At 51.6% G+C, this 21,735-nt stretch overlaps 1 long non-coding RNA gene across 1 annotated transcript; it reads left to right on the forward strand.

Moving 5' to 3' along the window:
• Window positions 1-17,013, forward strand: LOC123605239. Its single transcript, XR_006715674.1, has 3 exons — window positions 1-143; window positions 635-776; window positions 16,316-17,013. It is a non-coding gene; the product is annotated as an uncharacterized LOC123605239 (long non-coding RNA).
• Window positions 17,014-21,735: the final 4,722 nt, after the last annotated feature.

Consider the following 21,735-nt stretch of genomic DNA (forward strand, 5'->3'; position numbering starts at 1 on the left):
TGAGAGATACTGTCCCTTCAAGCCATTCGAGCCATTCAACAGCCGCAGGGCTCACCCTTCACAAAGCTACGATTGGGTTTCTATAGGAGAGTGTCGTGCTCTGATTTGCAGTCTGAGAGGTCACAGGGCCTGCATCGTGACAGGTGCATGCAGGGGACAGAGACACGGGAACCTGGTTTCCCAGTGGAGAGTGTCTGGAGGCTGGTGGGAGCCCGCGGAAGGAGGCAGAGGAGGTGCGAGGGAGGTCTGGTGGGTGGGTCTGGACTGTGCCTAGCATGATGTCCCTTTCTGGCTGGGTGGCCAGGTGGGTGACCCTGGGGGGCGGGGGACGGGCAAGGGCAACAGCAGACTTGAGGGACGGTGCTGAGAGAGGGGCGCCCTAGAAGTCGTCTTGGGTGTCTGTCTGCACTGGAGATGGGGAGTCCCTGGTGTCAGCCCCAGGAGAGGCGTGGATGGCAGGAGGCCCCATGGGTGACAGTCCCTGTGAGTGAGGGCCAGAGGAGGGGGCATGGGGAGAGTCTGGGCTGAACTACAGTTGGGCCACCTGGCTTGGGCCTGTCCTGCCGCCACCCAACGCATCCAGGCAGGGGAGGCCCGCGGAAGGATCAATTCAGACCTTGGACTTGGCCTCTAGACCATCCTGGGGCAAAAGCAGTATGGCACTGGCCCAAGGTCACACAGCCTGTGAGCACCGGAGCTGGGACTGGGAGCCAGCGAGCCACTGGTGTCTGTGAAAAGCTAGCGCCCTGGGTGAAGCCTGCCCAGTACTTGTTCCGGTGAGGACAGGGGCTGGGGTGGGGGGCGCAGGGGGCGCAGAGGGTGCAGGCGAGCAGGAGACAGGCTTGGCTGAGTCGCACAAGGTCTGCAGGCGGCCCGGGGGTGTGAGCTCGGGGTGGGGCTGACCTCACCTCGCCTCCCTGGAACTTTCTCCGCCAGCCCCCCTCCCCCTCCCCCTCACTTCCCCTTCGGGGAGCTGCCGGCGGGGGGGCGGGGTTATCAGCGGGGGGGGGGGGGGGGGGGGAGGCGGGGTGAGGGCGGGGAGTCCTCCGGAAATAGGAGGAGAGAGGAAGAAATCCGCGGCCAGACGCGCAGGGCTGGGGAAGGGGGCTGGAGATGGGCGGAGGCTTGGGGCTTCTTCCCAGCCCGGGAGACCCCTGTGTGGCTCGGAGGGATGGGGCTTTCCCCGGAGGAAAGGACCCCGGGGTGAGCCACTAAGCTTTTGCCCAAGGCTCAAAGCCTCCTTTTGTATTTTGCAAAACCCAGAGCGCCTTGGGGTGAGCCTCAGAGGGCAAGAGTGTGTCACGCCCGCCACGCAGTCTGGCAAAGAGGAAGGCAGGTGCCAAGGCGTGGAGGTTTGAAACAGCATGTTTGGGGCTGGAGGTTAATTTAATGGTGCAAAGAACAGAGAGGGGAGGCAGACGGAAGGCTGCAGAAGAAGCAGGACCGGAGCCGGGAAAGTCCTTACAGACTTGGAGCTAATCTTGCGGGGCGGTAGGGAGCCATAGAAGGATTTACAGCAGGGAGGGACACAAGTCTCCGGTTGTCTGGAGGAGGGCTGGGGGCCCGGGGAGAGGTCGGGCAGCGTGAGAGTTGCCCTGTGCAGAGTTGATGAGGCCTGTATATGGCGGAAGGATAGAAGGGGAGGGTTTTTAACTTTTAGAACCTTTTATTTCAAGTTTATTTTATTACTTTGAGGGGCGCCTGGGTGGCTCAGTGGGTTCAGCATCCACCTTTGGCTCGGGTCATGATCTCGCGGTCCGTGAGTTCAAGCCCCGCGTCGGACTCTGGGCTGACAGCTCGGAGCGTGGAGCCTGCTTCGGGTTCTGTGTCGCCCTCTCTCTCTGCCCCTCCCCTGCTTGTGCTCTGTCTCTCGCTTTCTCAAAAATAAATAAAGATTAAAAAAAAAAAAAAAAGTAGCCAGGACACAGACCTAGGGGAGAATATCAGCAGCCCCTAGAACCCCTCCTTCCTGTCACTCCCACCCAGGGTGACCCCTAACTTGACTTTGAACAGCATATAGTCATTGTGCCTGCCATTCTGGTTTTAATTCACATCTCCCTGATGACTTAGGATGTCAAGCGTATGTTTACCTATTGGCCATTTGGAGATCACCTTTTGCCAGGGGCCCATTTTTCCTTTGAAGTTTCTGCCTTTCTCTTCTTGGTCCGTAAAGGACGCTTTCTATATGCCGGACACATGGGGGCATCGGGGCTACCTTCATTCTAGTCCCTCCGGCCCCCCTGGCCACCTCCATCACGTTGATGCCCCCCGGCTGTGTTGACCATCCGGCCGCACTCCACTCTGGCCACCAGACTCCCCGGCCATCAATCTGCAGTGACCTGATTTCTCTGGCCACCGCAGGGAGGCACACTTGAAAGACGCAAGTACCCAGAACAAAAATCATTGCCCCCTCCCTGGGAAAACCACTTCCATAATCTGTGTCTACTTTACCAGGAAGAGAAAAACCATATATAACATATAATGCTATTGTGTGTGTGTTATGTAATTTATATAAATAGCATCACACTGTATTATCATCACACAACTTTTTTTTTTCCACCCAGAAGTAGGTTTTGGGGATACGTTTATATTGAGACAGAGATAGAGAGGGGGAGCTAGTCATTCCTTCTTCACTCCTGTATAATATTCCGTTTCTTCACGTGACTGCAAGAAAGTCCTTGTATCGGGCTCCCTGACACCAATCAGAAGTTATTTCTTTTTCAAAACCCGCTGGCCACTTTTTTTTTTTTTTTTTTGCTGCCTCTGCAGTAAATGGTTCCATTTCATTGGACATTTGGAGACAACCTTTTGTGAAGGGCCCATTTTTCCTTTGGGGTTTCTGCCTTTTTCTTGTTGATTTGTAGGAGCTCTTTATATATACTGGACACAAGTCCTTTGTCAGATTTCTCACAGCAAATATTCTGGAAGAAGTTTTGGGAGGCACTCAGGAGGTAAGGTCGCTAGATCTAGGCGGCTCAGTGGAGGAGAGGGAAAGGCAGGAACGGAAAGTGATGCCCTCATCTCTGGGGCTAAGTGTCAGGGTTGACTGATGCGACCATTGCTGAGGTGGGATCCTAGGAGGAGCCACAGGTGAGGGAGGTGCTGGTGGATGTGAGGAGTCACCAGAATTTGTCCTGCAGCGACACAGACAATATGGGGCGCCACAGGGAAGGGCCCCTGGGTCAGCTGCAGACTTCGGAAATCTGCAGGATAGCAGGGCATTTTTCTTTTCTTTTCTCCTCTTTCTTTCCTTTCCTTCTTTCTTTCCTTTCCTTTCCTTTTCTCTTCTTTCTTTCCTTTTTTCTTTCCTTTCCTTTTCTTTTATTTTTTGAGAGAGAGAGAGAAAAAGAGAGAGAGAGAGAATGCATGCAAGTAGGAGAGAGGCAGAAGGAGAGAGAGAGAGAGAGACAGTCCCAAGCAGGATCTATGCCCAGCTCAGAGCCTGACACGGGACTTGATCTCATGACTGTGAGATCATGACTCAAGCTGAAATCAAGAGTTGGCTGCCCAACGGACTGAGCCACCCAGGCTCCCCTATTTTTTTTTTTTTAATGTTTTGCATTAAAGATTTTTTTAGAGAGAGAACACAGTGGAGGAGAGGAGAGAGGCAGAGGGAGAGAGAGAATTTTTTTTTTTTAAAGTTTATGTATTTATTTTGAGAGACAGAGAGGGAGAGTGCAAATGGAGAAGGGGTGGAAAGAGAGAGAGAGAGAGAGAGAGAGAGAGAGAATCTCAAGCAGGCTCCACACCCAGCACAGAGCCCGACACAGGCCTTGATCCCACGACCCTGAGACCATGACCTGAGTGGAAATCAAGAGGCAAACGCTCAACTGACTGAGCCATCCAGGCGCCCCACACTTAAGTTTATTGATTTCTTTAAGTAATCTCTACACCCAGCGCGGGGCTCGAACCCACGAACGGTGAGATCATGGCCTGAGCTGAAGTCGGACGCTTAACCCACGGAGCCACCCAGGTGCCCCGATTTTATTTTTTAATGGACTTTATTAGGTTCGCAGCAAAACCGAGTGGGAAGCACAGGGCACCTCCATAAGCCTTCTGCCCACATGTGCATAGACTGTGCCATATCGACCTGGCAGAAGGACACCTTTGTTACCATCGAGAGACCTGTACTAACATCATTATCTCCCAGATCTGTGGTTTACAGCTGGCTCTGGGTGGTGTGCATTCTGTGGGTTTGGACACACACGCCACGAATGAATCTGCCATTGTGACATCACGCACAAGCATTTCACTGCCCTAAAAATTCCCCTGCCTTCTGCCTGTTCATCCTTCCCTTCCCCCAAGCCCCTGGCACCACTGATGTTTTCACGGTCTCTTCACTTCTGCCTTTTCCAGAACGTCACAGAGCTGGAATCCTACAGCGCGTGGCCTTTTCAGACCGGCTGCTTTCGCTTAGCGATAGGCGTGTAAGGTTCCTCCGTGGCTTTTCGTGGCTGGATGGCTCGTGTCTGTTTAGCGCTGAATAATGTTCTCTTGTCCGTGGGTCCCACGGTTTACTTATCCATCCACCCACTGGCGGACGTCGCGGCCGCCTCCAGGTTTCGGCAATTATGAAGAAGGCAGGTTTCTGGGTGGGCATAGCTTTCGACACCTTTGGGTAAATAGCAAGGAAGGCGATTGCCGGATCGTATGGCAAGAGTAGGTTTAGTTTTGCGGCTAACTGCCAAACTGTCTCCCAAAGCGGCTGCACTGTTTTGCATCCCCACCAGCAGTGAGTGAGAGTTTCCTTGCTCCCCAGGCAACAGAATTTTTCTTTTAAAGATTTTTTATTTTTATTAAAAAAAACTTTTTAAATGTTTATTTATTTTTGAGAGAGAGAGAGAGAGAGAGACAGAGCGTGAGCAGGGGAGGGGCAGAGAGAGAGGGAGACCCAGAATCCGAAGCAGGTTCCAGGCTCCGAGCTGTCAGCACAGAGCCCGACGTGGGGCTCGAGATCACAAACCTCAAGGTCATGACCTGAGCCAAAGTCGGACACTTGACTGAGCCATCCAGGTGCCCTAAGTCTATTTATGTATTTTGAGAGAGAGAGAGGGACAGAGAGAGAGAATCCCAAGCAGATTCCACACCAGTAGCATGAGGCCCCATTCAGGGCTTGAACCCACAAACCATAAGACCATGATCAGAGCTGAAACCAAGAGTCAGCTTAACCAACTTAGCTAACCAACAGAGTCACCCAGGCGGCCCTGGCAACGAGACTTTTAATCACAGAAAAATCTAGACAAAAAATTAGGTTCCATCTATATGCTTTTTCTTTTCATCTAAGCTTTTTTACTTAGAATTTTATATGAAAACACTTTCCATATTGTTAAGAAAAAAATCTTTCTGTATTGTTAGAAAAACCTTCCCATAGGGGCGCCTGGGTGGCGCAGTCGGTTAAGCGTCCGACTTCAGCCAGGTCACGATCTCGCGGTCCGTGAGTTCGAGCCCCGCGTCAGGCTCTGGGCTGATGGCTCAGAGCCTGGAGCCTGTTTCCGATTCTGTGTTTCCCTCTCTCTGTGCCCCTCCCCCGCTCATGCTCTGTCTCTCTCTGTCCCGAAAATAAATAAACGTTGAAAAAAAAAAATTAAAAAAAAAAAAAAGAAAAACCTTCCCATATTGTTAGAAATGTCCACAACATTTTTGATGACCACATTATAGATTTCATTATCTTATTTTTTTAATGTTTGCCTATTTATTTTGAGAGAGAGAGAGAGAACGCACATGCGTCAGTAGGGGAGGGGCAGAGAGAGAGGGAGAGACAGAATCCCAAGCAGGGCCCACACTCAGCAGAGCCTGATGCAGGACTCGATCTCATGACGGTGAGATCATGACCTGGGCTGAAATCAAGAGTCAGGCATTTAAGGGTGCCCGGGTGGCTCAGTCGATGGAGCGTCGACTCTTGGTTTCGGCTCAGGTTATGATCTCATGGTTGGGGGGTTCGAGCCCTGCATCCGGCTCCGAGCTGACAGGGCAGAGCCTGCTTGGGATTCTGTCTCTCTCTCCTTCTCTCTCTGCCCCTCCCCTGCTCTCTCTGTCTCTCTCACTAAATAAATAAACTTAAAAAATTATTATTAAAACAAAAAAACAAAAAACAGAGACGCTTAACCGACTGAGCCACCCAGGACCCCACTCATGTTATTTTTTATTTTATTTTTATTTTTTAATTCAACTTTTTATTTTAATACCAGTACGGCCAACAGGCAGGGTTATATTGGTTTCAGGTGCAAATCATCATGTGCTGGTGCTGGCGTAACCGCGTACCTCAGGTTTGCGTTACCTGAGTATCGAAATAATGCTACGGCGAGTACTGTTATGGGCAAATATTTGCCTACTTCTCATATTTCTGCGGAGTGAATTCGCAGAAGTGGAAATACTAGCTTGAACGAGGCAAACATTTTATGATTCTTGGTACACGTTGCCAAACGCTGTCCAGAAGGCTGCAGTTTATGCTGAAAGCAGCCAGCCAGCACGAGATTCGGTAATTAAAAAGAAAACAACAAACGTCACTGTTCAAACAGACAACAGGGTGTCGCCTTTTTCACCAGCAGTGAGCATCTCTGAGAATTCAGGGGTCGGATGTGTCTTCCTCTCCCACTTGTTTCATGGGTGTTTATGACTTCTCTGTCCGTGCTCTTTTCCATCTCCTGGCTGGAATATTAATATGAATCGATCCGTGGAAGGGCTTTCAGTTTTAAAGAGACGACCCAGTGCATTCCTTTCTGATTCCTCCCACTGCTCTTAAGCTTAGAAAGAGCTTTGAAATCGCACAGCTTTGAAATCCATTCACTTTTATTTCCTTCTAGTTATGTGGAAGGTGTAGTTTGATTTTTTGAAATTTAATTAAAAAAATTTTTTTAGGGGCGCCTGGGTGGCGCAGTCGGTTAAGCGTCCGACTTCAGCCAGGTCACGATCTCGCGGTCCCTGAGTTCGAGCCCCGTGTCGGGCTCTGGGCTGATGGCTCAGAGCCTGGAGCCTGTTTCTGATTCTGTGTCTCCCTCTCTCTCTGCCCCTCCCCCGTTCATGCTCTGTCTCTCTCTGTCCCAAAAATAAATAAACGTTGAAAAAAAAAATTAAAAAAAAAAATTTTTTTTTAATGTTTATTTTTGACAAAGAGAAAGAGAGAGACAGAGCATGAGTAGGGGAGGGTCAGAGAGAGGGAGACACAGAATTCGAAGCAGGCTCCAGGCTCCGAGCTGTCAGCACAGAGCCCGTCGTGGGGCTCGAACCCACGGACGGTGAGATCGTGACCTGAGCCGAAATCAAGAGTTGGATGCTTAACTGACTGAGCCACCCAGGTGCCCCTAGATATTTATATTTTTTTAATTTATTTTTAATTTATATCCAGGTTAGTTAACATACAGTGCAATAATGATTTCAGGAGTAGATTCCAGTGACTCATCCCCTGCGTGTAACACTCAGTGCTCATCCCAACACGCGTCCTCCCTAATGCTCCTTGTGCATTTAGCCCATCCCCCCTCCCACAACCCCTCCAGCAACCCTCAGTTTGTTCTCTGTATTTAAGAGTCTCCTACGTTGGGGCACCTGGGTGGCCCAGTTGGTTGAGCGTCCGACTTCAGCTCAGGTCACGATCTTCGGGTTGTGGGTTTGAGCCCCACATCAAGCTCTGTGCCGACAGCTCGGAGCCTGGAGCCTGCTTCGGATTCCGGGTCTCCCTCTCTCTGCCCCTCCCCCGCTTGTACTCTGGCTGTCTCTGTCTCTCAAAAATAAATAAATGTCAAAAAATATTAATAATGAGTCTCTTCTGTTTTGGCCCCCTCCCTGTTTTTATATTGTTTTTGCTTCCCTTCCCTTATGTTCATCTGTTCTGTGTCTTAAAGTCCTCATGTGAGTGAGGTCATATGGTATTTGTCTTTCTCTGACTAATTTTGCTTAGCATAATCCCCTCCAGTTCCATCCACATAGTTGCAAATGGCAAGATTTCATTCTTTTTGATTGCTGAGTAATACTCCATTGTGTATATATACCACACCTTCTTTATCCATTCATCCATCCGTGGACATTTGGGCTCTTTCCATACTTTGGCTGTTGTCGATGGTGCTGCTATAAACATGGGGGTGCGTGTGCCCCTTCGAAACAGCCCACCTGTATCCCGTGGATAAATACTTAGTAGTGCAATGGCTGGGTCGTAGGGTACTTCTATTTTCAATTTTTGAGGAACCTCCACAGTGTTTTCCAAAGTGGCTGCACCAGTCTGCCTTCCCACCAGCTGTGCAAAAGGGTTCCTCTCTCTCCGCATCCTCGCCAACATCTGTTGCTGCCCGAGATGTTAATTTGCACCATTCTGACAGGTGTGAGGTGGTATCTCATTGTGATTTTGATTTCTAGTTTCCTGATGATGAGTCGTGTTGACCATTTTCTCACGTGCTAGTTGGCCATCTGGATGTCTTCTTCGGGAAAGTGCCTATTCGTGTCTTTTGCCCATTTCTTTACTGGATTATTTGTTTTGGGGGGTATTTAATTTCTTTAATGTTTTAGGTTTAGTTTTGAGAGAGAGAGAGTGAGAGGGGGAGGGGCAGAGAGAGAGAAGGACACAAAGGATCCGAAGCAGGCTCTGTGCTGACAGCAGACATCCCGACGTAGGGGCTTGAACTCACAAACCGAGGTCAGGCGCTCAACCGACTGAGCCACCCGGGCGCCCCTTGGATATTTACTTCCTGACACCAGCTTGTATTTATCAGCTATTGTTGCGTCACTAACTACCCCAAAACGTAGTGGCTGAAAAGAGTAACAAACATTCAGGATCTTTCCAGTTTCTTGCGGATCAGGAATTTAGGGGCGGTTCAGCTGGGTGGTCCTGGGAAGCAGGGGTTTCTCAGGAGCTTAGAGTCGGACGTCGCTCGGGGCTGTTGTCACCCCAAGGTTTGACGGGATTCATTTTGAAAGGCGGCTCACTCACAGGGCTGGCGAAGTTGGCGCTGGCTGCTGGCAGGAGGGCTGGGGGCTGCTTGAACAGATCAAGCAATCCGAAAGACCAAGGCGGTCAAAAGGACAGCCCGTGGGCCAACCCGGTCCCTTCCCTGTTTTTATAAATAAACTCCCATTGGCATACTGCCACGCCCGTGTTTCCACGTGGCCTGTGGCTCCTCACACACTTGCAAGGGCAATGCAACAGCAAGTCGAGTCGTTGTGACAAAGATCACACGGCTCACGACACACAAAATATTTAGTATCTGGGGGTGCCTGGGTGGCTCAATCGGCTCAGGTCACGATCTCACGATCTCGTTCCTGGGTTCAATCCCTGCATCAGGCTCTGCACGGACAGTGAGGAGCCTGCTTGAGATTCTCTCTCTCTCTCTCTCTCTCTCTCTCTTTCTCTCTCTGCCCCTCCCCCACTCGTGCATGCGTGCACGTGCTCTCTCTCTCTCAGAAGAATAAACTTAAGAAAAAGCTTTCTTGGGGCACCTGGGTGGCTCAGTCGGTTAAGCGTCCGACTTCGGCTCAGGTCATGATCTCATAGTTCGTGGGTTCGAGCCCCGCGTCGGGCTCTGTGCTGACAGCTCAGAGCCTGGAGCCTGCTTTGGATTCTGTGTCTCCCCCTTTCTCTGCCCCTCCTGTGCTCATGCTCTGTCTCTCTCGGTCTCAAAAATAAATAAACATTAAAAAAAATTAAAAAAAAAAAAAAGAAAAAGCTTTCTTTATTTTTTCACTATTTATTTATTTTGAGAGAGAAGGAGAGAGAGCTTGTGCACAAGTGAGGGAGGGGCAGAGAGAGGGAGAGAGAGAGAGAATCCTAAGCAGGCTCTACTCTGTCAGCCCAGAGCCCGATGTGGGGCTCCAACTCACAAACCGTGAGATCATGCCCTGGGCAGAATCAAGAGTCAGATGCTTAACCAACTGAGCCATCCAGGCGCCCCCCACCCCCCCAAGAAAAACCAACCACTTTCTTAATTTTTTTTTTCCCCCATCTAGTTCTTTACAGGAAAAATTATCCTGGCCCTGCAAATGACCAAGGCAGAGGCTGCAGTGGCTTTTATGACCTAGCCTTGAAACTCACATACGGTCCTTCTACAGAATTCCATTGGTCACACAGGTCACCCCACCTGTGATCTAAAATGGGAGGGACTTGACTATCAGGAGGTGACCTTTGATCGCAGGGGGCCCTCTTGGAGGCTGACCACCCACATGCCTGCAATTTGTTTGCAGGTGTCTTTTCAAAGATGTTTGCCTGCTTGCCTATTCATTTTCCCTTCTTCGTTACTAAACAAACATTGATTTTTTTGTCTGGGACAGCAATACGTTCAGTTTAAAACACAAATGTCCCCAGATTCCCTTATAGCCAGAGGTGGCCACAGGACTCACTTGTGGCCAATGAAAGGCATGTCGGACACTTTTTCTGATTGGAAGGGGAAAAACTCTACAATCCCTACCTTTTTTTTTAAAACACATACTCCTTCCCTTTTCTCGCTGCCTGGAAAAACGGTCATGATGCCTGGAAGCACAGCAGCCATCTTGAGGCCAAGAGGACAAAAGCCACACGGCTAAAGATGATGGTGGAGGGGGCACCTGGGTGGCTCAGGTGGTTGAGCGTCCGACTTCGGCTCAGGCCATGATCTCACTACTCGTGAGTTCAAGCCCCACATCAGCCTGGCCGCTGTCAGTGCCGAGCCCACGTCAGACCCTCTGGCCCCCTCGCCCTGCCCCTCCCCCACTTGCGCTCTCTCAAAAATAAATAAAAACATTAGAAACAAATGAATAAAAGACAATAAAGATGATGATGGAAAAGAGAAGGAGCCCAGGTCCCAGGGGCATCATGAAACCACCTCACTGGTGCCAGATTCCTCCCTTCCAGACTTCACCTTCTTTGAGGAACAGCAAACTTCTCCCTCTATTTCAGCCGCTTAGTTGGTTTGTTTCGTTTTGTTCTTCGGTCGTGTATATAGTGAGAAGAAATTCCAGAGTGGTTCTGATGTCGTACGGGATAAGGATCCTTTCTTCCTCCCAAATAGGTAACTGTTTTATCACCGTTTACTGATCTGTGACACCACCCCCATTACGCAAAAACCACGCACACACGCACGCAAGACTTTGGTCCGGGGATTTGGTCTCCAATCTTCTGGCCAGAGCAGCGTTGTTTTCACTGTTCTCGCCGTATGTTGCGTTTTCATACCCGGTAAGGCTTCCTTCCTCCTCCTCTTTTTCCTTCAATTATCTTTACCTCTTTATCCTTCTTGGGGACTTTTGAGTTGACGTGTCAATCCCCCTACCTCGCTGCCGCGATATTTGAAGTCAGAGTCTGGTAGCAAAGGGCAGCTTTTTAGGTTTGGTGCAGATCAGCTTTGTCTCACTGGTTTCATTTTCCAGACGATTCATAGGGTCAGCGCTGGATCGTGCCAGACGCTGTGCTTAGGGTTCCCCACCGCTCTCTGGTTGGATTTACACAGCCCTCGCTGGAAATAGGTACCATTATTTGCTCCCTTTGACAGATGAGAATGCGGAGGTCCTGAAGTTGTCCAGTGTTCATAAAGCTAATAAAGGGCTGGACATACGATTCAAACTCGGACGCCCAACTCTGAAGGCCGTTTGAACTCCTCCACGGTCCTGCCTCCCTATCGTGTCCTTGGTGCCCCCAGAAAGGCACCATTTTCATCTAGAGTCGGCTCAAGGGGTGGCCAACAGCTTCAGCCAGTTGACGGAGGCTGCTGAACTCCCAGAGAGAATCACTCCCGTGAACCCCTGCTCTCTGCCTTCCCGCCCGGTCCTTGTGTTTACGGCCAACACTCCCAGAGAGCCGCAGAGAGAAATTCAGAATGTTCCCGGGCAAAGAAAAATGTCAGGAGCCAGAAGGTAGAAACCTGTTATGTGAGGGGGTGGGGGTGGGGGAAGCAATGACCAGAGCCCCCCCCCCACCCCGCCCCCAGACACCCCCACCCCCACCAGGCAGCTTCACTCAAGCTCAGTATCCCACTTCCTGTGACCTAAAACCATCAGCATTTCTATAGTCCCTCACCTGTCTGTCCTCTTTATCCTCAAGGTAGTTTGGCCCAAGTCCCGAACAGGAAGCAGAGAATCCATCCATTCGGGGCATCCCCAGATGTTAACTGAGCAGCTACTCTGGGCAAAGCACGATGCCAGGGAGTCAGCAGTGATGAGCGCCCTGCTCCCCGGAGCCGGCGGTGTAGAGGCCAGTGACAGATGGCCCGTCTCTCTCTGAACAGGCTCCCCTGGAACTTTCTCCAACAGTGTGTGTGCTGATAGGCTGTCTGCAGCTGCCGTCCTCTCTCGAGTTGGCTGAGTCTGGATCATTCCGTCAATCCATCCATCAGGGGGAGTGTCCGGCAGGACTTGGGATCCCCTGGGGACGTGACTGTTGGCAGGTCGGCTGACTGCCCATCCGGTCCGGGTCTGTGCCCAGCCACGGGTCCCCCAAGGGACCCAGACTCAGGCATAACGTGGTTCTCAGTCACCTGGATGGCTTTGCAGGGATGGCCCGTCCTTTGGGCACTGGGCCCAGGGCCCACGACATGTTTAGGGGCCCATGAAAATGCTTGAAATGTAATATATTTTTTTTAAGGTCAGAAACAAAAAAGGGAAGGGGTGCTTCGGTGGCTCAGTCGGCACGGGTTATGATCTCGCGGTTCGGGAGATTGAGCCCCGTGACGAGCTCTGCACTGACAGCCAGAGCCTGCTTGGGATTCTCTCCCTCTCTCTGTCTGCCCCTCCCCTGCTCTCTCTCTCTCTTTCTCAAAATAAATAAATAAATAAACTTAAAAAAAAAAGGAAAGAAGTGGGTAGAAAATAATGGATACATAATAATGAACCTGGCTAGAATCACATGGATTTTTATACCGATGCAGTTCTAATTATGATTGCTTCATTTAAAAAAAATTTTTTTGGGGGCGCCTGGGTGGCGCAGTCGGTTAAGCGTCCGACTTCAGCCAGGTCACGATCTCGCGGTCCGGGAGTTCGAGCCCCGCGTCAGGCTCTGGGCTGATGGCTCAGAGCCTGGAGCCTGTTTCCGATTCTGTGTCTCCCTCTCTCTCTGCCCCTCCCCTGTTCATGCTCTGTCTCTCTCTGTCCCAAAAATAAATAAACGTTGGAAAAAAAAAATTAAAAAAAAAATTTTTTTTTAATGTGTATTTATTTTTGAGACAGAAAGAGAATGCGAGTGGGTTAGGGGCAGAGAGAGAGGGAGACACAGACTCGGAAGCAGGCTCCAGGCTCCAAGCTGTCAGCACCAGAGCCCGACGCGGGGCTCGAACTCACGAGTTGTGAGATCATGACCTGAGCCGAAGTCAGACACTTGACCCAGTGAGCCACCCAGGTGCCCCTGATTGCTACGTTTTTTAAATAAAGGAAGGGGCCCATGAACGTAAAAGTGCCTACGACCCACAAAAGTCATACTGCCACCCTTGTGCTCTCCTCCCAGGAAAGCCCAGCCCCACCTGTCACCCTATCCCATTAGGGAGACCGGGTCTCATCCCACCCCTGCTCAAAACCCTCCTGCAGCTTCCCAGCACACTCAGTGACCACAGCTAACAAGACCCCCATCACCTCCTTGCCGTTCACCCCTGTCTCTCTATTCCAACATCCCAAACTTCCTTGCTGTGCCTCAGACAGCCAACGTCACTCCTGCCTCAGGGCCTTTGCACTCCCTCTTCCCTCTACTTGGAACTCTGTTTCCTAGCTCTTATCATAAGTGACCCTTTCTCATCCTTCAGGTCTCAGCTCAAATGTCACCTCCTCTAAAAGGCCCTCCCTCGGGCGCCTGGGTGACTCAGTCGGTTGAGCGTGTGACTTCAGCTCAGGTTGTGATCTCGCAGGTAGTGAGTTCGAGCCCCGCATCAGGCTCACTGCTGGCAACCTGTCAGGGCAGAGCCCGCTTTGGATCCTCTGTCCCCACCCCCCTCTCGCTGCCCCTCCCCTGCTTCGTCTCTCTCTCAAAAAATAAATAAAAACCATTTTTAAAAAGTTAAAAGGTCCTCCCTGATGCCCCCCACTAAAACAGTCCAGTGACATCACTCTGCTTTTGGGCCTCCACATCACTGGCTGAAATTTCCTTGTTTGCTTGTCTGATAACCGCCTCTCCTGGTCTGGCTACCCATTATTGTCACCCCTAAACTTATTATGATCTCTCACAATTTGGGGGGTTGGTTGGGTTCAGCCGGATGGTTCTTGCTTGAAGTTGCTCATGTGGTCGCAGTCAGGCTGGGACTGGAGTTACTTCCTGGCTCACCTGTGTGGCGACGGACGCTGGCTGCTGGCTGGGGGCTCAGCTGTCCACACCACCCTCCCGTGGCCTCTCCACGTGGCTTGGGCTTCCTCACATCATGGCGGCTGGTCCCAAGAGGGACCCAGTTAGGAGCCGCATCACCGAGTATGACCCAGCCTTGTGGTGTGGTGTCATTTCCCGCTGTGCTCTCTTGGTTAAGGTGGACACGAAGTCCCGCCCAGCTTCAAGAGGAGGAGACCCAGACCCCGGTTCTTGTCCCGGAGAGTCAAGTTCACACTGCAGACGAGCAAGTAACGTGGTAGAGATTGTGACAGCCGCTTGGGGGGAATACAGTCTGTCCCGTCGCCCCTGGAACCATCTCCAAGCAGCGTCCTTGTTCCGGTTGTTCACGGCTGTGTCCTCACACCTCGAAAGTGCACGCCGCCTGCTTCGACTGAAACATTGTAACGCTTTCCTGAAAAATCCTGTGTTCCGATCGCTCACATTTATTTCTGTTTTTTTAAACAGATGTTTTTAGGATGTAGCCTGGTTCTTTTTAAAAATTTTTAATGTTTATTTATTTTGGAGAGAGAGAGAGAGAGAGGGAGCGCACAAGCTGGAGGAGGGGCAGAGAGAGAGGGAGACACAGAATCGGAAGCAGGCTCCAGGCTCTGAGCTGTCAGCACAGAGCCCGACGCGGGGCTCGAATTCACGAACTGTGAGATCATGACCTGAGCCGAAGTCAGACGCTTAACCGACTGAGCCACCCAGGCGCCCCAAGAGATTCTTTTTTTTTTTTTTAATTTTTTTTAATGTTTATTTATTTATTTTGGAGAGAGAGAGAGAAAGAGAGAACACAAGCTGGAGGAGGGGCAGAGAGAGAGGGAGACACAGAATCGGAAGCAGGCTCCAGGCTCCGAGCTGTCAGCACAGAGCCCGACACGGGGCTCGAACTAACGGAACCTGAGATCATGACCTGAGCCGAAGTTGGATACCCAGCTGACTGAGCCAGCCAGGCGCCCCCGCAAAAGCTCACATTTAAAAAATACCAGGATAGGGGCGCCTGGGTGGCGCAGTCGGTTAAGCGTCCGACTTCAGCCAGGTCACGATCTCGCGGTCCGTGTGTTCGAGCCCCGCGTCGGGCTCTGGGCTGACGGCTCAGAGCCTGGAGCCTGTTTCCGATTCTGTGTCTCCCTCTCTCTCTCTGCCCCTCCCCTGTTCATGCTCTGTCTCTCTCTGTCCCAAAAATAAATAAACGTTGAAAAAAAATTTAAAAAAAATAAAAAATAAAAAATAAATACCAGGATATTATCTATATATTTATTTATATGATATAAATAACATATTACTTACATTACAACAGGATATTACAATACATATATTAAATACAAACTAAATATTATACTTAATAATAGAAATAATTGGGGGGAAATGGGGTTGAAGGCAGAGGGCAGGACAACAAAGCACTTTGTGGCCAGAGCCCTAAAAGAAGCATCCGGCATTCTGGTCAGACCCCTGCCCCAGGTGTCCTGTCCTGTCATGTGTGAGCGTCCTTCTCCAGGCTCAGACACAGGGTGCTGCCTCCTCCTTTGAGACAAAGGCATTCGCTTCTCAGAGAGGCCACCTTTAACCCAGTTTAAATCTGACCCAGCCTGTGGATGTCTTCATTAATTTGTTGCTTCAAACTAGGGCAAAATGTCTTTGCGGTGTCTTCACCTTGAAAATTCCCCAGGCAAGAGACCAGAAGGGGTAGAAATTCCTGAAGCCCCAAGTCAGCCACAGAATCCAGTCATGGAACCCAGCACGGAACCCAGCCACAGAATGCCCCGAAGGAAGGCATTTTCACAGCTCTTTTGTTCTGTCTTGTTTTTAGAGAGAGAGTGTGTGTGTGTCTGAGAGGGGAAGGGGGGCTGAGGGGCAGAGGGAGAGAGAGGAAGAGAGAGAGAATCCCAAGCTCAGTGCAGAGCCCGACGTGGGGCTCACTCCTCAATCCCACGCCCCTGCGATCATGACCTGAGCTGAAGTCAAAGTTGGACACTCAACTGATTGAGCCACCCAGGCACCCATAGTCTTTTTCTTTTCTTCTTCTTGTTATTATTATTATTTTTTTAAAGTTTGTTTGTTTGTTTGCTCGTTCTGAGAGAGACGGAGAGAGAGAGACAGCGGCAGAGAGAAGAGAGACAGGCTTCCAAGCAGGCTCGGCACCCAGCTCGGAGCCGGATGCGGGGTTCGGACCCACAAACCGTGAGATCGTGACCTGAGTGGAGGTCAGGAGTCAGCCGCTTAACCACCTGAGCCACCCGGGTGCCCCCAGACTTCCCTTTAATTGCACAAAAGTGCTGGGAAGAAAACGCGTGTGAACCAACACTTCTGGGTTATCTTGACGTCCACCCTCTCCCCGTCCGTTCGACGCGTCCGTTCGAATTCACAAAACAAAGGACACGCGGAGAAGCTGGGGCCGTTGGCGACAGGGGCTGGATGGCCAGATGGGCCCGTGAGACTCCTTGCAGCTTCTCAGATGCGGCCCCGCTGTGCACGGATGCGAGACAGGTGTGGGTCCGCGGCTCCCCAGCTGGGCCCGCTCAGGCGAGCTGCCCCTTGTTTCATCATCTGCAAAACGCAGCCCCGAGACCGGCTTGGCACGCCTGATCTGTGTGGCTGCTCAGAGCCCTGCAGGCAGAAGGGCCCTGCCCTCGGTTTGAGACCGGGCAGTTGCCATCTGGAAAGCCCCCGCCCACTTTACTGAGCTATAATTGGCACATAGCATCGGGTGAGTTTCCCGGTGCGTGTGTTGATCCGATACACTTATAAATTGCAAAACGCTCACGCTGCCTCCACCGTGACACAAAGTTACCGTGTCTTCCTTTGTGGTGAGAAGGTTGAAGATCTACTCCTTAGCAACAGTGGAGAATATGATACACTACTGTTCGCTATAATGAGCGCGCTGTCCATTAGATCCCCCGAGCTGTTATTTCTTTTTTCAATTATTTTTTTAATGTTTCTTTTTGAGAGAGAGAGCATGAGCAGGGGAGGGGCAGAGAGAGAGAGAGAATCCCAAGCAGGCTCCGCACCGTCCATGCGGAGCCCAGCAAGGGGGCTCGATCTCCTGAACCTGGAGGTCGTGACCTGAGCCAAAGTCAAGAGTCCCACGCTTAACTGACTGAGCTACCCAGGGGCCCCGGGGCCCCTTTTCTGACCATTTTAGATTCCACACATAAGTGACATCATCCAGCATTTGTCTGTCCCTGACTCATTCCACTCAGCATAACGCCTCCGTCAGGAAATTCTCAATCATTTCACTTTTGAACTTGGGCTTTTAAAGTGCAGTGGGTGGGGTTGTGGAGCCCCCCACCGGGGAGCACAGAATCAAAGTGCCCCTGCCCTGCCCTGTGTGCCTGGCTCAGCAACATTCAAAGTGAGGTCAAGGGTCCCGGCTTGAGTAAGGGGAGGTGCTCACAGCCTCCGGGTCAACACTTTGCCTGGGAACCAGAACTGGGCTCTAAATCTGAAAGCAAGCGATAGCGTTCCAAGAGACAGGCAAGAAACCCTAAGGTGACTTGCGTCACTGGTGGTGTTAGCCAACGACTTGCATGGTGACACAATAGAACAGAGGAGAGGGCAAGGTAGGCTGCCCTCCGCCGCCGGGCCCAGCGAGGGAAGGCGGAGTGTGTGGGCGGAAGGGGCCCCTGCAGCCTGGGGGGGACTGGCCAGTGGCGGTTCCCATGGTCCTGGCCAGAATGTGGTGGGAGGCACCGTCACCCTCCCTCCGTCCGGGCGCCCAACTCCACAGTGTAGGGGATCTCACGAACAAGGGGCATGCTTTCTTATATTTGCATTTAAAAATATTTATGTTGAAGGGGCACCTGGGTGGCTCAATCGGTTAAGCAGCCAACTTGGGCTTTGGCCATGATCTTACGGGTTCGTGAGTTCGAGCCCCACGTCAGGTTCTGTGCTCACAGCTCAGAGCCTGGAGCCTGTTTCAAATTCTGTGTCTCCCTCCCTCTCTGCCCCTCCCCTGCTCATGCTCTCTCTCTCTCTCAAAAATAAATGAATAAACACGGGGGAAAAAAAGGAATTTAACATTTTGATTGCTTGTTACTTCGAATGACATGGGAAATGCCAGATACCGTAAGTCAAAGAGGAAGCTAGGGAAAAGAGGGAGAGCTTTGTATTTCCTCTTTTTTTTTGTTTTTAATGATTATTTATTCTTGAGAGAGGGAGAGACAGAGTGCAAGCAGGGGAGGGGCAGAGAGAGAGGGAGACACAGAATGCGAAGCGGGCTTCAGGCTCTGAGCTGTCGGTGGGCCTGACGGGGGGCTCGAACCCACAAACCGTGAGATCGTGACCTGAGCAGAGGATATCAAGAGTCGGACGCTTAGCTGAGCCGCCCAGGTGCCCCTTCGGTTTGTTTTTTAGCAAAGAACCCCACATTTGCTATCACGCTGGGACCTGCACGTTATGTAGCCCGCTTCGTGTAAAGCCTAGTGGGGGCCTAGGGCCCTAGCGTGTAGAGCCCGCTTAGTGGGGTCGCAAATGATCACATGGTGCTTGGCCCACAGCAGGGCTTCCGCGAAGGTGAGGCCTGCCATCATCTCCTTCTCCTCTCTGTTGCCCAGCCCTGTGCTCTCAGCTCACCCACGGCCAGCTCACGGACTCCTCTCCTCACTGGCAGTCCAGCCTCCCTGACCCCCCGAGACCCCTCTGCCATCCCTGCCCGCCACACCTTACCCGCACTCTGTCACTGGGCCCTCCGTTCGGCCAGCCGTCCCATGGCGGCTCCGAGGGGCACGGTCTGGGTTGGCTGGTCCCCAGCCCTGTCCCTCATCGGTTTCTTCTCCCCTTCGCTCACCTCACTGCCCCCTCCCCGCTGAAATCTCACCAGCTCTTGGCCCGGAACCCCAAAGTGAAAACCAGCTTGGTAAAGTGCTCACTTCCCGGCCACAGAGGAGGCCCTGCCCTCCACAGGCCATCACCAGCCCCCCTCTACGGCACCTGGGACCCCTTAACCCTACGGTCACCGGCCAGGCTCAGCAGCCTTGACTTCTTCCGGCACCCGGCCTTGCTGACCAACTGTCTGGACTCTCCGAAATCCTTTTGTCTTAATGTGTACCCAGATTTGTTTCCACCAGGGATGGCCAGACACACAGAGACCGGAAGGAAGGGGTCCCCTAGGAGCAGGGGGTAGGGCATGGCCCCCACGGGGCCCCAGGGGGGAGCCCCAGGCTGCGGCAGGGGGCAGAGGGAGTGAGGGGAAACCATAAGAGAGAGCCTTTACTGTGGTTTCCGTGGGAAAAGCAAGCCAGGGTGGGGTAGGACTTAGGACTTGCTAGTTGGAGTAATTTCAGTGGACTCCGGAGGGTAGGTGTTATCCTTAGTCGGGGGTGGTTGGGCGGGGGAATATGGGCCCCAGGGCAGAGCCTGTGAAGGAGGGATTTGGGGCTTTGCACTGGCTGCTTTGTGTAAGAAGACGAGTTCGTGGAAATCGTGCCCTATTTCTAGGAATTAGCTAACCCTGGGAGGGACAGTGTCTCTGGGATCAGCAACGCCCTACGATGGTAAAGCCCCAGAAAATACAGAATATAAAGAGGCATGGTTAACACAGCCTTTCACCTCGTAACCCCTCACACCCTTTTCTCCATATCTCTGCACTTGTCCCCCATGGCGGTCCCTCGCTGTCTGTCCCCCGGCCCTGACTCATCCATCCATCCCGTGCCTTCTGTCTCCCTCTTGTCTCTGCGTGCAGCCGGGCTTCTCAGAGCCCCTCTTGGCTCCCCCCACCCCTGCCCACTCTCATCCACTCCATCAGCAAATGCTCTAGAGCAGGGTCCCTGCCCCAGGGAGTTCGCAGCCCCCGAAGCTTCAGACACTTGACACGGGTTTCTCGTTTTTGAACCAGCTTCCTCCCCGGTGCTTCTGACTCAGCACCCCGTCCCGTGCCCACCTGCCACCGAGCAGCCAGGGAGACGGCTCTGGAGGCTTCGATAGTCGCTCATCCCTGCTTAGAATCCCCAGATCCCAGAGGCTTTCCTACAGCCCTCCAGCGAGCTCACCCTTCTCGTTCTTGTCTTTCTGGTTCTTCTTCAGCAAGCCCACCCTTCCTGGCTGGAGACGCAAAGCCCTTCTGGAGCTGAACTTGTTGGCCTTTGGTATCATTTGCTCATTTCTTCCGCGTGGGCTTTTTTTTTTTTTTTTTTAATTGTGAAGGGGGAGGGGCAGAGAGAGAGGGAGACAGAGGATCTGAAGCAGGGTCTGCTTCGTGGGGGGTGGGCTGTCCTTATGGTCTTAAGCACCCGGGTTACACACACACACACACACACACACACACGCGGTTCCTGCTTCTCAAGCACACACTGGGCACTTGTCTGTCTCAAGGTCACGCCCCCTCGTTGTCCTCTCTGATATCAAGGAGCAAAGTTTGAAAAGACACCCCGTGGAGGCTGCTGCTGGAGACCCGCCCCCCCCCCCCCCGCCAGCCCCTGGGAACAGCCGGGGGGGGGGCAGTTGGGCTCCAACCAGAAACCTGGGAACCCCAGGCGCCTTTGGGGGAATATCTCCCGCACATAAACTTGCATACGCGAGGGACTTCACACAAGGTGATTCCGGGCTGTATCCTTTGTTGTAGCAAAACCTAAATGCCGGGCAATCAAGGGCCAGCTAAATAAAAGCAGTGGCCCCCTGCGCAAAAACGGGACCCTGCTTGGCTGTCACGTGAGAGGAGGCAGGTCAAGGCTGGCCAATAAAGCAGTCTATGTATGTATTTTTTTTAAGTTTATTTATTTTTATTTATTTAAAAATGTCTAAGTTTATTTATTTTGAGAGCGAGGGAGAGAGAGAGAATCCCAAGCAGGCTCCATGCCCAGCAGAGCAAAGCCCGATGCGGGGCTCAATCCCGCAACCGTGAGATCATGACCCGCGCCGAAATCAAGAATCCGATGCTTAACCGACTGAGCCACCCAAGTGCCTCTAAAGACTTGATTTTATTTATTTAAGTTTTTGTTTTAATTTTTAAAAATGTTTATTTATTGTTAAGAAAGAGAGAGAGCAGGGGAGGGGCAGTGTGAGAAGGGGACAGAGGATCCAAAGTAGGCTCTGCAACAAACCCTCACAAACTGTGAGATCATGACCTGAGCTGAAGTCCGACGCTTAACCGCCTGAGCCACCCAGGTGCCCCTAGAGATTTTATTTATTTATATTTATTTATTTATTTATTTATTTATTTATTTATTTATTTATTTTTTACTGTTTATTTATTTCTGCAGAGAGAGAGAGAGAGACAGAGTGCAAGCAGGGGAGGGGCAGAGAGAGGGGGAGACACAGAATCCAAAGCAGGCTCCGGGCTCTGAGCTGTCAGCACAGAGCCCGACGTGGGGCTCGAACTCACAAATTGTGAGATCACGACTTGAGCTGAAGTCAGATGCTTAACTGACTGAGCCACCCAGGCGCCCCTCTAAAGATTTTATCTTATTTTATTTATTTCTTTATTTTAAGATTTTAAGTAATCTCTGCACCCAACGTGGGGTTCAAACTCACAATCCTGAAATCAAGAGTCAACTCTCCACCGACTG

Source organism: Leopardus geoffroyi, chromosome A2 (assembly GCF_018350155.1).
Source record: "Leopardus geoffroyi isolate Oge1 chromosome A2, O.geoffroyi_Oge1_pat1.0, whole genome shotgun sequence".
Classification (NCBI taxonomy): domain Eukaryota; kingdom Metazoa; phylum Chordata; class Mammalia; order Carnivora; family Felidae; genus Leopardus; species Leopardus geoffroyi.